This window comes from Panthera pardus, unplaced genomic scaffold, assembly GCF_024362965.1.
Source record: "Panthera pardus isolate Hobbes unplaced genomic scaffold, ASM2436296v1 HiC_scaffold_13, whole genome shotgun sequence".
Classification (NCBI taxonomy): domain Eukaryota; kingdom Metazoa; phylum Chordata; class Mammalia; order Carnivora; family Felidae; genus Panthera; species Panthera pardus.
Window position 1 is genome coordinate 114,982,710 of NW_026526688.1, and position 17,405 is coordinate 115,000,114.

Here is a 17,405-nt window from a genome sequence, read left to right on the forward strand (position 1 = left end):
ATACATGTGAGGACAGCAAATGAATGAGAATAGACAATGGAACAAGAAAAAGGCGAATACACAGGATCCTTTAGGGAGAATAAAAATGTGAGGAAAAGGTTGAGGGTAAAATCTTTGAAGAGGTAGGAGAACAGAGCAACTGGTAATTGAAATGTATTGTATGTGAACTTAAAAAAATAAAATGTATTTTGTGTTTACAACTGTTGAGGGATTTTTTTAGATAATAAAAGCTACCACTTGAGTGTTTAGTGAGTGCCAGAGATTCTAAGTGCTTTTCATGTAATACATGTTTGACTTCTATAATTACTCTGTTAGTATCTCCCATTTAAAGATGAAAAATTGAGGTACAAACTGTGATTTGTCTAAACCCAAAGGGCTGGCTCCAATGTCCATGTTCTTAATCCATGTGTTATTCCCCTTTCTTTCTTTAAAAAAAATGTTTTTAATGTTTATTTATTTTTGAGAGAGAGGGAGAACACAGAACGGGAGGGACAGAGAGAGAGGGATACAGGATTCAAAGTAGGCTCTGCACTGACAGCAGAGAGCCTAACATGAGGCTCGCACTCACAAACCATGAGACGATGACCCTAGCTGAAGTAGGGAACTTAACTGACAGCCATCAGGTGCCCCTGCTCTTTCTAAAATAAGTACAGGGGTGCCTGGGTGGCTCAGTCGGTTAAACCACCAACGTTTGATTTCGGCTCAGGTCACGATCTCATGGTTCATGGGTTTGAGTTCCGCACTGGGATCTGTCCTGACAGTGCAGAGCCAGAGGCTGCTTGGGATTCTCTCTCTCCTCTCTCTGCCCCTCCCCTGCTTGCACTTTCTCTGTTTCCTTCAAAAACAAATAAACTTTAAAAAAATAAAATAAGTACAGAATTTAGACTGAAGTCACTATATAACATTAGCCAGAAAGTTTAGTTTTATTATTTTTATTATCTGGAGCTGGTGTTAGCACCAATAAACTCATCCAACAAGTGCTTGGTTTTCCCTTTTACATCTATGCTATACTCTTGTCAAACTTCAGTATATATACAAATATTACAGTACTCTAGTCTTATTTGTAAAGTATGTTTATTGACTTCTTTAGTAGTAGTGGTCAACTTTGTCTCCTCCACTCGATCCTCTTTCTGATCACCAACCCAATTTTGGTCACTATTATGAGTTGAACTGTGTCTCACCCCCGATTCGTATGTTGGAGTCCTAACCCCCAGTACCTCAGCCTTATATTTACAGATAAGGTCTTTAAAGAGGTAATTAATTTAATTGAGGTCATTATGGTAGCCCTAATCCAGTATGACTGGTGTCCTTTTAAGAGGAAATTTGGACACAGATGGTTACAGAGGCAAGACCGTGTGAATGCACAGAGACAGCTATCTATGCCGCTATCTGTAGGCTGAGGAGACAGAGGCCTCAGAAGAAGCTGCCCCTGCCAACACCTTGGTCTCAGACTCTAGCTTCCAGAACTGTGAGAAAAATAAACTTGTGTTGTTTAAGCCACCCAATCTGTGGAGGTATGGCAGTTTATTATGGCAATACTGGCCAACTAATAGAGTCACTGTATTAATCGGGTCTTAGTTTGACAAAATACAAACACCCTTGCTAGTTTAGAAAGAAAAGAGAGGGGTGCTTGGGTGGTTCAATTGGTTAAGCATCTGACTCTAGATTTCCGCTCAGGTCATGATGTCACAGTTCATGAGTTTGAGCCCCACATCAGGCTCTGCACTGTGTTAGCTCGGAGCCTGCTAAGAATTCTCTCTACCTCTCCCTCTGCCCCTCCTCCACTAGTTGCATGTGTGTGTGTATGTGTGTGTCTGTGTGTGTGTGTGTGTCTGTCTCAAAATAAATAAATAAACTTAAAAAAATTAAAAAGAAAAGAGACATTTCTCAAAGAAAAGTAGATAGCTCAGAGAATCGTTAGAGGACTAGAGAGCCAGATTGGGAGGCTATGCGCTTCAGAACAATGCCTGAGCCATGCTGTGAGATTGTGCCGGTAACAGCTCTGATGAAACCAGATGCTGTAGTGCAGGCCACTCACTCTCCACCTGAGATGCCAGAACTTCTATCTTCTGATCATGATGTAACTGGGGCCCACGGGTGCAAGAGTGCCTGGCTCCAGGGATCCGAAACAAACCAGGTTAGGCTCCTTGCTGCTGACAAAATCCAAAGGCGGAGAGATGAGTAATAGTGAAACAAGAAAGGAATTTACTTCGGTGAGGCCAATGTGGGGAAGACAGGGGATTAATAATGTCTCAAAGACTGTCTTCAAATACTTCTAAATTTACATAAGGAAAAGTTTGGTGGGTATATGCAGGTGGCAGTAAAGGTCAGGTAGATCATTGCCTTGAGGTCAGTTATTGCTCGAGGGGTGGTTTGGGTTCCCATCAGAGACACTTTGCCCAACAGGTCCTTTGACTGAGTTAAAAGTTAAGCTGGAAAGAACTTAATCACTTAAAAAGTACAGAGGTCAAAATGAAGGCAGTTAAAGTCCTCTTTCAATGAAAGTTAACATTTAAGCTGTCACCTTGGCAAAAACAAACAAACAAAAAAGGATTTCTTGCAGTCCTTGTCTAGTCATGTAGCTCGTTTCTGGTTTGACATCTCACTGGGGTGTGTGTGATTGGAGAAGCCTCTACTCCATGCCTGCAACCCAGCTGTGAGTTGAGTGTGGGAGAGTGAGTATTCTGACTTCCGCCTTGTGCAAGTGGATCAAAAGGCAGGAAAATGCCCAGAGAAAGGGTTCTTGAGAGGTGGTGGTATACCGGAAAAGGCACACAAAGGGAATCAACTTCAAAACCTCAGTAGTATGATTCTTTGACTAGCTGCTCAGGTAGTACATTTCTCTGAGACCTAGTTATTTCCATAGTCCTTAACCTTTTCTTGAATCTGTTTTTATTTTCACTGGATAAGACTCTCCCTGGTCTAGAATTGAACTATTAAGCACAAATAGCTGGCCCCCTCACCCCACTTACCGTGTACTCTTTTGTAAGAAATAAAAAAAAAATAGGTAGGTTAATATGAAGATGTTGGTTGCCAAATGTTCATTTATACCACCTTATATTGGTACAAGAATCCCCAGCTTTCCTCAGTGAGTCATTCCTTCCCCCTGTCTTTCTCTGTGGTTTTGTGGGGATAACATCCCTACTCTGCTACTCCTGCCTAAGTTCCAGAAGACTTATGGTTCAGTTTGGCCACAGAACATACCACATACTGTCCCTCCTCCCCAGCCCTGTGATTAGTTTAGAATAGGTAGGCACAGTGTCTGGGACAGACTAATGAGACTCAGTCCCAGGTCACTTCCTAGGGCTTTTCTTTGGTTCTTCTCTTCTGTGGTTGCTAGGCTAGGAGATAAGCCTTGGAGTTGCTGCTGACCAAACTGATGTTTTTTGATAAAAACTTTCCTGAGTGTAAAGATGACACAGAGGAAAATAGAGCCAAGGAATAGATAGGAACGGTCCAAGTATCCCTTGAACACCTAGAACCAGCTGTGCCAATAATCATTTTCAGCTTAAATCCATTTAAATGATTTCAGTAGCTTTCAAACAAAAGACTTGACTAATTTTGTTAGTTAAATAAAATAGTTAATTGCTGGGGCACCTGGGTGGCTCAGTCGGTTGAGCACCTATTTGACTCGTGACTCAGGTCGTGATCCCACGGTTCATGGGATCGAGCCCCCAGTCAAGCTCTGCTTAAGATTTTCTCTCTCTCTCTGCCCCTTCCCCACTCATGCTTTCTCTCCCTCTCTCTCACTTTCTCTCTCTCAAAGTAAATAAATAAACATTTAAAAAAAGTTAATTGGTGGGGCGCCTGGGTGTCTCAGTCAGTTAAGCATTCAACTTTGGCTCAGGTCAGGATCTCACAGTTTGTGAGTTCAAGTCCCACTTCGGGCTCTGTACTGACAGCTTAGGGCCTGGAGCCTGCTTCAGATTCTGTGACTCTCTCTCTGCCCCTCCCCCACTTGTGTTCTGTCTCTCTCTCAAAAATAAACATTAAAAAAAAAAAAGTTAATTGGTAAGCATAGATTTTTCCCTGAAAATTCTGCTTTAACAAACATTTGTAGTACCTCCTACTCAATGTCCAAATGAAAAAAACTTGGCCTTGTTTTTATACAAACTGTGTATACCCACCCCATTTCCCCCCTCCCCAGACATACACACACACACACACACACACACAGAGTAAGGGAAAATAGAGTAAATATATCAAAGATTTTATACATCTTGGGTTCCTCTCTTTAGAGAAAATGACCTTTGTAGGATTTGATGAGAGATAAAACATACTTGCACATATTTTGTTGTATCTTTGCTTTGTCCAGATTAACTCTTGAATGTAATAGAGAATTATTTTTCTCTTTCTTGCACCCCAGTGTTTGGATGTCAGCATAATGTTAACTGCATTTATTTTGTTTCTTTTTAACATGTGTGGCTTCATTCTCTTTAGGTTTGGCCTTTTAGTCCTTCCCTACATCTGATTATTCCAAGGTAAATGCTGGAGCGTGTATACATATTTGACAGAGGAGTATTACACTTTCATCTCTGGGTCTTCTATAAGAATTTGTGAGTTCTATCAAGTAACAATAATACTCTGCTCTACTTTGTTTCATCTTTTAGCTTGCAATGCCTGGTTTTAACTGTCCTTTGTCTTCCAATCAGAAATCAGATCCTGCTATACTAATCTTAAGAGCAACTGTTATATTGAAGGAAAGAGACCACTGTCACCAGTTTATATCTTTGGAGGAAATATTTCATTAAAGGTACTATGCCTGAATATTTATAGACTCTGGTTCTCCAGTTGCGTTTCTGCCTAAATTACAAACCGAGACATAAATAGGGGCCCTAGAGAAACAATAGAAATAAGCACTGTCTTAGTCTGTTTGGGTTGTTATTACAAAATATCACAGACTGGGGGTATAAACAACAGACATTTATCTCTCACAGTTCTGGAGGCTGTAAGTCTTAAGGTCAAGGCTACAGCATAGCTGCCTTTCAGTGAGGGCCATTTGCCTGGTTCATAGCTAGTGCCTGTTTGTTGTGCACTCACGTGGTGGAAGGGGCTAGCGATCTCTGTGGGGTCTTTTTTATAAAACACTAATCCCATTCATGAGGGCTCCACCCTCACAACCTCAATCCCTAAGGGCCCCACCTCCTAACACCATCACCTTTGGAGATTAGGATTCAACATGTGAATTTTGGGAGGACACAAACATAGCAAGCACTAGGACACATTAGTGGGAAGAGATTTGTCCCTGATACTCCACAGTGCCTTCTTTTATTCCAGTTTTTCCTTTAACAACATTAACTCTGTGTTTTATTGGACATACTGTCATTGGACATACTGACATAGTGTGTCTTTTCATATCATCTTGAAATGTGTTCTCATAATTCCAAAACAAAAACTTACTCCTAAATATTTAAATTCTTATTCTACAACTCTGCTTTTATGAATTTCATTTACTAAAATATCTGTATGGAATGATTTTCACGTGACTATCTGGAAGTTGTGTCCAATAAAGTCAACCGAGAATACAACTGCTATGTAAGAAGTGAAGAGCTCTGATTTTAGGATCCTATGCATCTTACATTGCTAGCCTGCTCAACCTAGAAAGGGACGGATACTAAGGTGGGGGTGATTTCTTGCTATTACAACATAATACCACAAGGTTTGGGCTTCTGATTGGCTTGTTTGAAATGAATGCATGGGTTTCTTGGAATCTTACCTCACAAACACTCAAACCAGTGTGGCCAACTCAGTATTCTGGACATCCAGGGAGAAAAGAATTGGGGATGAGGGGGGTGGCAGAGAAGAAGGAAAGAGAAAAGGAGGAGGAGAGAAAGAGAATTGTGTTGAACATTTTATCTTTTGTAAATAATTAGTGTCCCCAAGCTTGTAAATAAAGGATAATATTCCCTGACTGACATTAGGATCTTGTTTTAATATTAGGAATTTATAATTTCCTAATTGCTATTGATATTTGCAGGCTAACTGGAGCAGATGTGCTTTTAAATTAGATTTGCCAATTATAAACAAATGGATGCCTCAAATTCAATTCAATTTTTTCTTAGTTCCTTATTGTATGAAAGTATTCTAATTTTGTTTACTGCAAGAAGTATATGCACAGTTAAATTGGCATTTCTGTGATTAAATATTTCAAAACTTCTTTTATTTGATTTTTAATTTTTACTGAGAAAATGGTGATTTCCAAAATTAAAAGAAGGCAAGTGATTATAGTAAACAGTAAAATTCTTTAAGTACTTATAAATAAATACCTGTATTTTCTTTAAAATGGGTCATTTCTGAAAGATACCTATATTTATAAATACAATTTAGTCACAATATTGCACTTCATGCAATAATTTTTCAAATGATTTATATATACATTTAAAAATTTATTTTTGAGAAAGAGAGAGAGAGCACGCATGTGCACAAATGGGGGAGGGGCAGAGAGAGAGGGAGACACAGAATCCAAAGTAGACTCCAGCTCTGAGCTGTCAGCATAGAGCCTGATGTGGGGCTTGAGGTCATGAACCGTGAGATTGTGACCTGATCCAAAGTTGGATGCAAAACCGACTGAACCACCCTAGAGGCCCTCAAATTATTTATATATTTTTGTTTACCTATCTAACAAACTACTTCAAACAGTGGCTTAAAACAACCACCATTTATTATGCCTCACAATTCTGTGGATTGGGATTTGGCTATGGCTTTCACTACTAGGACTAGAATGTCCAGGTTGATTTCTTCAACTCACATGTCTGCCATTTTAGCTAGGATGGATTAAATGATGAGGTTTGCCTCATATATTTCCATTGCGGTCAGATATTTGGGGCTTTGGTTCTCCCTGTTGGTCAGATTCCTTGGTCTTTTCCATGTAGTACCAGAGCCTCTCTTTCTCCATGTGACCTCTTCATACTGTAGGACTTTGGGCAAGGTAGCCAGATTTCTTAAATTGTCAGGCTCAAGCCTGGAATTGACCCAGTCACTTCTGCTACATTCTATTAGCTAAAATGAGTCATAGCATCAGCCTAGATTCAGGGTGGAAGAAGAGCACACAAGGAGGTGAATACCAGGAGAGGTGTTCCTCAGGGGAGAGGAGGTACTTTGTGGAGACTAGATACTACAGCACATGTGTCCCTTGACAACATCATTTTCTGGAAATTCCGTTGTAAAATTGAGTATTTCTCAGGGTGTATCTTTCATGTAATCTGAGGCTTAAGAAATGCTTTTCAGAAAAGAGAACCTGGTTTAAAAAACTTGAAAGACAGTGCAAACAATAGTCCTTCTCTTGAGCTTATAATGGCATGCTAAAACCAGTTCGGATTTTGCCGTATAAAAACTTAGTTTAACCCACATTTCCCACACATTTAAGTGCATTGAACTGTGCCTGGCATTTAGTAATCACTTATAAATATTTGTTGAATCAGATTTATCATAGGACCCTTTTCCACAAAACACATGTTGATGGTTACAAAGAATTAATGTTTCCAACAGAAGGAACTTTGGGAAAATAGGTCTATTATGTAAGAGAAGAGTACATGATTCTGAGTTTCTTCCAGACCTACAACCCCCATCTAGCTGCTTTCTAATGAATTAATTGTTGTATCTTAGACTACAGAACCCCACCTCCTGGTTGCAGGCAATTAGACTCCAGATAGACACCTGACCTAGAGGCACCTGTCTGCAGGCTGGCCAGCAACTTAAAAGATATCCTGGCATGGGAGCTTTTACCAGTAGGAATAGCCTAAATTGGATTGTGATAAGGAGATCCAATTAGATCCCTGTCACTTGGATAGTTTGTGAGAAAATCAGTTAGTTGGTAGAGGTGGAAGTAGTAGAAGCAGGAGTAGAGAATAAATAAGTTTCCATTCTACAGAGCACTAGGGTGCTATATTTTTTTCTTAAAAAAAAAATCTTTTCTTCCCCCATCTTTAGGATAAAGCCCTGTTAACTAGGGTAGTCACCTATGTCTCCATTTCCTACTATCTGAAAGAGCCTAATTAGTACATGATGTCAGGGAGTGAGACCTATATATTCTTATTCAGAATAAGAAAACAGTGTGTTCTATTGCACAGTCAGGGGAGAAGCGCCAGTATGACATGGCCTTTTGCAAGCATGCAAACACAGCAGGAGCTCCCACCAGTGGGGCCAACGACAGGTAGGACAGAGTCAGCTGGCAAAGGACCTGCTCAGTGTTTTCAAATGTTGTAGGAAACTCTTTGATCAACAGCTGCAGAGGAAGCTGGCTACAGGTGAGGATTTTTCTTTAAAGAATCTCAGAAATATATGGTGAAAATTCTAGTCTGGACATGTTATTTTTCCCCATTGACTACCAGAAAGGAAAATGAGAAAATTAATTATAGGAGGAAGGTGCAGGTGGAAGGAAAGAGCACATGGACACCAGGGAAGCTGGAATTGTGCAGATTTCACTAATTTCTAAAGCAGGGTTCTTCTAGGGAACAGTGGAAAACGAGGAGAAAGGTTTGCTGGCCACTAGTCTAAGGCTATGTTGCAGTCAAAATGCAACCACTCCCTACGGTACTAGGAGAGGAGTGGGGAACAGCATCCAGAAAACTCAGTTTATGTCCACAGAAATGCATGTCTAGAACATCAGTGAGATGATGTAGGATACTGACAGGAGATCCAAACAGCAAGTTACTCAGTGGGCATGGCCACAATTCTCATGAGGCAGAAGTAAGTTGAGATGCCAGGAATAAACAGAACTTGCCTGCTGTTGTCCAGACAAGCTCAGTGGATGCCCAGCATTTGGGGATTTATCAAAAGAGAGAAACATGTTTGCTTTGGGGTGTCAAGATTCTTTTTTGTTTTTTGATAAATACTCTATTTTTTAGTATATGTGCTTCTGAAGCAAGCACAATAGTCTTTATTTTTTAAAAATAGCTTTATATTTACAGGTAAATGAAACAGGTGGTACAGAGTTCCCATATATCCCCACACTCAGCTTTCCCCATTGTTTAGCATTTATCTTTGTATGAGACATTGTTACACTTAATGAATCAATACTGATGCATTGTTATTAACTAAAGTCCATGGTTTATTTGGATTTCCTTAGTTTTTAGGTTTTTCCCTGATTTCTTTTTCTGTTCTGGGCCCCTCTCCAGGACACATTACATTTAGTTGTTTCATGTCTTCTTAGGTTCCTCATGGCTGTTACAGTTTCTCAGACTTGCCTTGTTTTTGATGACTTGGGCAATTTTGAGAAGTACTGGTGAGGTATGTTGTAGGTTGTCTGTCTAATGGAATTTGCCTGATGTTTTTCCTCATGATTCGACCGGGATTTTGGGTTTCCAGAGGAAGATCACAGGGGTAAAGTGTCATTTGCATCACTTCATACCAAGACTGCACCCCGTCAACATGATTTATCACTGCTGATGTTGATCTTGCTTACCTGGCTGAGGTAGTATTTGTCAGTTTTCTTCACTGTGAAGTTACCCATTTGCTTTCTATTTCCATAATGTAGAAGAAGGGGGTACAGCCCGTATTTAAGGAGTAGAAATTTATGCTCCCTCTCCTTGATATTTGAGTATCTACATAAAGTATTTGGAATTCTTCTGCATGGGAGATTTGTCTCCTTTCCCCACTCATTCATATATTCAATCATTTATTTGTCAGTTTGGACTCAGAGATGTTTATTTTATCCTTTGATAATCCTATATTACTTTATTTATTTTGTTCCTCAAATTTTTCCAGCTTTGGCTGTTGGGAGATCTTTCATTTGGCTCCTGTGCTCCTTTGACAGACCTGCATAAATATGGTATTCTGCTGTTTTTTGTTTTTGTTTTTGTACTTCAAAAACACTCTGGGGGCTCCTGGGTGACTCAGTCAGTTAAACCCCTGCGTCAGGCTCTCCCCTGACAGTGCGGAGCCTACGTGGGATTCTCTCTCTCCCTCCCTCTCTCTCTGCCCCTCCCCTGCTTGCTCGCTCTCTCCCCCCTCCTCTCAAAATAAATAAATAGACTTCAAAAAACAAAAACAAACAAAAAGCACTCTGACACTCCGAGATGTTCCAGGCTCATCTTACGTGTTTCTTTGCTTGTCCTAGAATCAGCCATTTCTCCAAGAAACTCTGGTTCCTTTTACTGGAAATGGTATTAGAAACCAAGATCTGGGCATTAGGTATACTCACTGCTACTGGGATATTGTTTCTTTTGAGCCCTCTCAGCTTCCAGAGCAAAGTAACATATGTACATCACTTATGTATATGCCCATATCTATAAATATTTCTATATGTAATCATCTACATCTGTATTAAACTAAACCTGAGTTATTACAACGTCTCCATTCAAATCCATTACCAAATCCATTACCTCCTCCCATCCAACCCCCACCTCTTGTTTATCTGAATCTCACTCCAACGGTGAGAAACTTGGCTCCTACTTTGTGCCATCCACTTGTTTAATTCCCTTGCACATGTACAGCAGCATCAGAATTGTTAACCTGTCCCCTGATGGGGAATGACTTTACCAACTAGTACAGTGATTATGTGCAGTTCCTTTTATTTTTTTTTAATTTTTTTAATGTTTATTTATTTTTGAGACAGAGAGAGACAGAGCATGAGTGGGGGAGGGGCAGAGAGAGAGGGAGACACAGAATCTGAAGCAGGCTCCAGGCTCTGAGCTGTCAGCACAGAGCCTGATGCGGGGCTCAAACTCACGAACCATGAGATCATGACCTGAGCCGAAGTCAGACGCTTCACCGACTGAGCCACCCAGGCGCCCCTACAATGACTAAATTTAAAAAGACCAACCTGTTGGCAAGAATGTGGAGCAACTAAAATTCTCATGCACTGCTGGCAGGAATATAAAATTGTACAACCACTTTAGAACGTGGTTTTGGCTGTTTTTCAAAAAAAATTAAACATACGCCAGCCATCCTTCTGATACTGATATGCCTAGGTATTTACCCAGGGTGAAAGAAAGCAGATGTCCACACAAAGACTTGTCTATGAGTGTTCATGGCAATTTTATTTGCAATAGCCTCAAACTGAAATTACCTTCAACAGATGAATAAACAAATCATGGTATATACATGTTGTGAGTTTAGCTAAGCTACTCCGTGATATTCTGCCTTGGCACCTATTTTGTTTTCCCAAGGGACCTGCAGGGACCTTAAACTGACACTAGTCCTTCATGCAAGCATATACCCTAGACAATAGCCTGCAGAGTCACAAGCAAAAGTAAGTTCCTGATATGACTTCCCTAACTGCCCTTGTGATCAATAGTCTCCCCGACCTCCCAGCACTTTCCCCTATGTGTCACTTAGATGACCCCCCCCCCACCCCAACAGAGCTTACCCAAACCCTGCTCTCTTTGATTTGAATGGATCAGTTTGGGCTTAGCCTGGGAACCCCAGAGCATTCCACCTGGGGATCCTAACAGAGGCACTTGCCCCACCCAGTCTTGCCTCTTTCTCTGCCTGCACCCTGCCTAGCATGGCCCTTCCAAGTGAGCCATGTATTTCCTCAAGGACCTATGAGTAATAAACTTCTTTACTTCACTGTCGTTTGTATTCTGTTGTTGAGCCACAGCTCACCATCCAGCACCCTGTGCTCTGCTTAACAAATGTTAATTTAATGAAATCATAACACTGTACAATGGAATACTTCTCATCAATAAAATGGAATAAACCATTGATACACGCAACAACATGGATGAGTTTCATCATGATTATGCTGTAAGAATCTAGGGAAAAGAATATATGCTGCGTTTGGTGCTGCTTCCCATTACTTATTACTCAGCTACTTTCACAGAAATTATTAACACAAAGTTTCACATATAGTGAAGTGCTTGAAGATAACTTGTGATTTTTATTAAATTGTTCTCAGGTTCAAATGACACCTAAATTAAGAACATAGAATAATTTTATTTTTATTTTTTTCAGTGAGACAGAGAGAGCAAGTGTGCACAAGGTGGGGAAGGGCAGAGGGAGACAATCCTAAGCAGGCTCCATGCTCAGCAAGGAGCCTGACAAGGGGCTCAATCTCATGAATGTCAGATCATGACCTGAGCCGTAATCAAGAGTCAGATGCTTAACCAACTGAGCCGCCCAGGTGCCCCAAGAACCCAGAATAATTTTAGAACCGGAAGAATTCCTTAAGATGAATTTATCCAATTGACTCCCCACCCCTGTCTCCACCCCAGAAGTTACATGATTTACCTGTCTAATTAGAAAGCCTAGAATTTTAGCAAGTTGTTTCCACTCCCTGTGAAAAAGATCTCCTCTGAATTATGAACAAACCATAATTCTAAAATGTAACAATTTTTAGTAGCTGGTCTTATGAAATTTATTATTTGGGGGCTTTTTTCCTAAAGAAACAAATGACAATAATCACAAGGAAATGCTTTAGATGAAATTGATCAGTGAAGTTTTAGGGATTTTTTTCAGCCCTATTTCTCTTACCTTGTTCTTTTTAAATTTTTTTTAATGTTTATATTTGAGAGAGAGAGAGAGAGAGACAGAGTGCAAGTAGGGGAGGGGCAGAGAGACAAGGAGACACAGAATCCGAAGCAGGTTTCAGGCTCTGAGATGTCAGCACAGAGCCCTATGCAGGGCTCAAACTCATGAACCACAAGATCGTGACCTGAGCCAAAGTCAGATGCTTAATCGACTGAGTCACCCAGGCGCCCCTCTTATCTTGTTCTTTATTCAACCAAATCCCCCTGGTGGAGAAGATATGCCTTACATACCTTCATGTATCTTCCCCACATAACGCAAAATGTGAAGAAATGGAACTGCCTCGACTAGAGAGGTAATTTCTCTACAAACTGATCTCTTGGGAAGCCCCAGAGACTTGTAGTAAGTAGGAGGAAGAGAATTTTCCAGAATCTGCAGTGATTCCTTCCAGACGGAAATAAAATACCCTGGCCTGCTTCCAAATTGCTGAGAAACTGGTGGGGATTTAACTAACAATAGGAAGCGTGGAGGGTGAATAAGATCCTACTGCACATTGCCTTTGGCTTGTGCAGCAACTTAAAAAACATTTTTTAAATATTTATTTACCTACATTTTGAGAGAAAGAGAGTGAGCACAAGGCAGGGAGGGACAGAGAGAGAGAGGGAGACATAGAATCTGAAGCAGGCCCCAGGCTCTGAGCTGTCAGCACAGAGCCTGACATGGGGCTTGAACTACAAAACCGTGAGATCATGACCTGAGCCAAAATCAAGAGTTGGATGTTTAACCGACTGAGCCACCCAGGTGCCCCACTTGTGCAGCAACTTTTAAATTCTGTTTATCCCAGATGACCTTCTGAGACTGATGCTCCAATACTAGTGAGGTAAGTGATGGTATTACCAAGCTTATGTAACTATTACCCTTTTACTGGGAGTACCTGAAAGGGTTAAAGTACACTTTGCTCTGGGTTTCCCAATTTTTATAGCTCTTTGGTTTAGATTAAAATATTTGATTTGCTCTTCTCAGTTTTGAATGACTTTTGGAATATTCAAGGTTACGAGGGATAGTATCTCAGATATCTAGGAATGCACATTCATTATTTAGAGCAGTAGTCCTCAGAGTATGGGTCCTCTCTTGCTAATGGCTTTGCCTCATATTTACCTGAGAGAATAAAGTCCCTCAGTGGAAAGTCCCTCATCTTCCACCTCCTATACAATGGGTTGGCATCTGTGCCTATCTTCTCCCTTTACTGTATTTTGCAGGAATTACCTACTCCCTGTCAAAGGTCCATCTTCACTTGTGCCCTGGATTCCAACCCTCAAGGGCTTCCATCCATCAGTCACCTTTGCTCTTTGTTGGGTCATTCTCATCAGCATACAATTTGCTCTGGGTTAGCCTTTTTTTTTTAAATATCCTACCTTGATTCTGTATTGTCTTTCAGCTATGTCTCATTTCTCTTCTTCTTTTTTAAGCCAAACATTTTAAAAAAAATTTATTTTGAGAGAAAGAGAGAGAGAAGAGGCAGAGACAGAAGGGGGTGGGGTGGAGAGAGAATCCTAAGCAGGCTCCATGCTATCAGTGCAGAGCCTGATGCAGGGCTCAAACTCACCAACCATGAGATCTTGTCCTGAGCTGAAATCAAGAGTCAGAGGCTTAACTGACTGAGCCACCCAGGTGCCCCTAAGCCAAACATCTTAAGGGCTGTTCCTACATGCTCACTTCATTTGACCTCTAATTTAGTCTTAAAAATTTTTTTGTATGTCTATGTCAAAATTATATATCCAAATAGTTTAGAGCCAAATAATTCTATAAGGAATTTTAAGACAAAGAGCAAACCCCTGGTCATCTTCCTCTCTTCCCCCAATTTTCCTGCCCTAGAGACTCTTAAATCTTTCAGGTAAATCTCTTGGTACGTATCTCCATATCTTGAAATAATAGGTGTATTGCTATTCTTGGTCTTTATGTTTTAGGCAGTATCTATTGGTTTCACACCATAGAAAATGAAGATTTATCTATCCCTCTTTCTTCTGGCACACATGCGCACACACACACACACTCTTCTTTCATCCCCTTAACCACTCCATGTGGTGATACTGCAATTTTGTTAAGGTTTTATTCATAGTTTATATTATTATGACCAAGTATGTGTGATTTAAAGCTTAGCCAAGTAGTAAAACTATTACCATTCTTCCTTTCCACCATGATAGTAGTACTCTGGAGATAGTTTCTTTTTTTCTCTTTCTTCGTGTGTGTGTGTGTGTGTGTGTGTGTGTGTGTGTGTGTGGCTTTCTTTGTAGAGTTCTTTATTTTTTTTTCTCTTCTTAAAAATAAGTAGCCTCTTATGTGAAAAAGAAAAAGTAGAGAAATGCACCCATGCTTTTTTTTTTTTTTTTTAAGGAATACTTCATTAAATTGTTATAGCAAATACTTCTGGTGCTGCATGCATATTCCCTCAGCCCTTGCTATTGTAGAAGATATCATCTTGACTTCCACATGTGAATATACCTCCATTTCTTTGCATGAAGGCTTTCTTTGGGACCAGTGCCCTCTCTACCTATGGGCATTGCAATCCAAAATTCCAAGGGATGAACACTCTTCTCCCTAGGCGGCATCCTTGAATAACGACTCCCCAGCTCTCTCCTCTCAGGTAATATATTTTGAAGCATGTGTTCAACACTGTTTCTTAGAGTTACTCAGTGGGATTAAACTGAGTTACTCATAATGGCTGCTTTATTGACTTCCTTCATGTATCATGTTCCCACTCTACCAATGGTGTTTCTTGGACTCACCTCCCAAATAAATAATTTGTACTCAAATCCTTCTTTCCATGTCCTGCTTCTTAAACAACACAAACTAAGATAATGAGTGCTGAGTATTTCTTGTTATATCACATTTTAAGGTACATGATGTCTGGTGTCCCAGTTTTAGAAGATGCTAATATTGATAAGTGGGTGCAGATGGTACCAGCCTGATCCCTCCATCATAAAATTCCCTTTCCTGCCTGTATTAGTCAGGTTTTTCCAGACAAGCAGAACCAACAGTATAGATAGATAGAGATTTACTATAAGGAATTGACTCACGTGATCATGGAGGATGAGAAGTCTCAAGATCTGCAGTTAGCAAGCTGGAGATCCAGGAGAACTGATGGTATAGTTCCACTCCAAATCCCAAAGCCTGAGAATCAGAAGAGCTGATGGAATAAGTTCCAGTCTGAAGGATAGCAGGCTTGAGACCCAAGAGCCAATGTTTCAGTTCGAATCTGAAGGCAGGAAAAGACCAATGTCTTAATCAAGGAAGTAAGGCAGGAGTTCCCTCTTACTTGCAGAAGAGTCATCTGTTTAGTGTAATCAGGCCTTCAACTGATTAGATGAGGCCCACCCACATTATGGAAAGCAATCTACTTAGTCTACTGATTCAAATGTTAATCTCATCCAGCAGTACCCTCACAGAGTCACCCAGAATAATGTTTAACCAAATATCTGGGCACGCTGTGAACCCATTCAGGTTGACACACAAAATAAACCATCACACTGTCTTCCACCTAATACTTTTAGCAGACACTAATGATTATTGCCTATGTTAATTGCCTCATCAGGTGCTTAAAATGGTGATTTTTAAATGCCAACATTCTTTCTGCATTTATTAACTAGAATTCTATCAGTATGAACCTTTCCTCATCAGCTATTTGATTACTCTGAAATACAGTTTGTACAGAAAGGCTGTGATAAATTTGTCCTTTTTGATGACTTACTTTTTTTTTTTTTATTAAAAAAATTTTTTTTTAACGTTTATTTATTTTTGAGACAGAGAGAGACAGAGCATGAACAGGGGAGGGTCAGAGAGAGGGAGACACAGAATCTGAAACAGGCTCCAGGTTCTGAGGCGTCAGCGCAGAGCCCGTCGCAGGGCTTGAACCCACAGACAGTGAGATCGTGACCTGAGCTGAAGTCAGACGCTTAGCCGACTGAGCCACCCAGGCGCCCTGATGACTTACTTTTCTAAGTAGTTATCACTAATACAACCACAAACTCCTTGTCAGTTGTCTGAATCATTTTCAGTATGGTCATTCCCATCAGATGCTATATTAATTTTATCTTCCTAAACTAGGCTCTCCAAGGGCCTTCTGACTTCTTGGAGAGCCTTCTAATTATCCTCTAGACCTGGTACATGGCAGTCATTCTCAGATCTTCCTTCACCATAAATCTGGGAATTCCTTTTGACTGTTTCCTGTGTGGAAACGTCTATTTTCTGAATGCCCTCTTTCCATTAGCTGGAGCACATCCTCCAATATTTCCTTGAGAAAGGGTGTATGATAATTCCAAATTCTAGGTGGGAAATGCCTTTCTTTTGGAACTCTGAAGGTATTGTTCTATTTATCTTCTAACTCTCAGTGTTTTTCTTAGTACCTTCAATTCATTTTCACTCCTGATTCTTTGTTTTTGAACTGTCCTTCTCCTTCGAAGTTTGTAGGATTTCCAGGCAACAGTACTATGCATTGTACATTCAATTTCTATCTTTTGAGTTGGACATTCAGGGAAAGACTCCAGTCCTTCACTTCTAGGAAATTTTGTTTAATGATTTACTTAGTTATTTCCTCCTATGATTTTTCTCTTTCTGGAATTTCTAATATGTGGATGTTGGATTTCCTGGACTATTCTTTTAAAAATTCTATTTCTATTTTTTGGGGATTTTGCTCTGCATTCTGGAAGCTATCTTCACCTTTTCTTCCATTTCTGTTATCTTGTTTTTAATTTGCAAGAGCCTCATTTTAATTCTGAATACTTGTGGCATTGCCATTTCACTGATAAATCCTTCAATATGTAACTCTAAAATTACTCCTTTAAAAAATATAACAATGTTATTATCACCAAAAAATGTAAGTCTTTACTATCAAGAATCCAGGTACCCTTCAAATTTCCTCTATTGCTGTATACATTAAAAATTCTTCTCTATGTGAGTCAGTCGTGAAATAAGTTTCATATGGTTCAATTGCTTAATAC

The 17,405-nt window shown here is 40.1% G+C and overlaps 1 long non-coding RNA gene across 2 annotated transcripts in view; it reads right to left on the bottom strand.

Moving 5' to 3' along the window:
* Window positions 1-17,405, bottom strand: part of LOC109247789 (uncharacterized) — a 53,995-nt gene that overhangs the window by 34,146 nt on the left and 2,444 nt on the right. The window contains exons 2-3 of one of the 2 annotated variants that reach the window (XR_002071858.2): window positions 15,486-15,664; window positions 1,393-2,150 (exon numbers count right to left, since the gene is read on the bottom strand). This is a non-coding gene — a long non-coding RNA (uncharacterized LOC109247789). Of the gene's footprint in view, window positions 1-1,392; window positions 2,151-15,485; window positions 15,665-17,405 lie in introns of those variants that run through there. The other variant, XR_008421721.1, reaches the window with a different exon arrangement.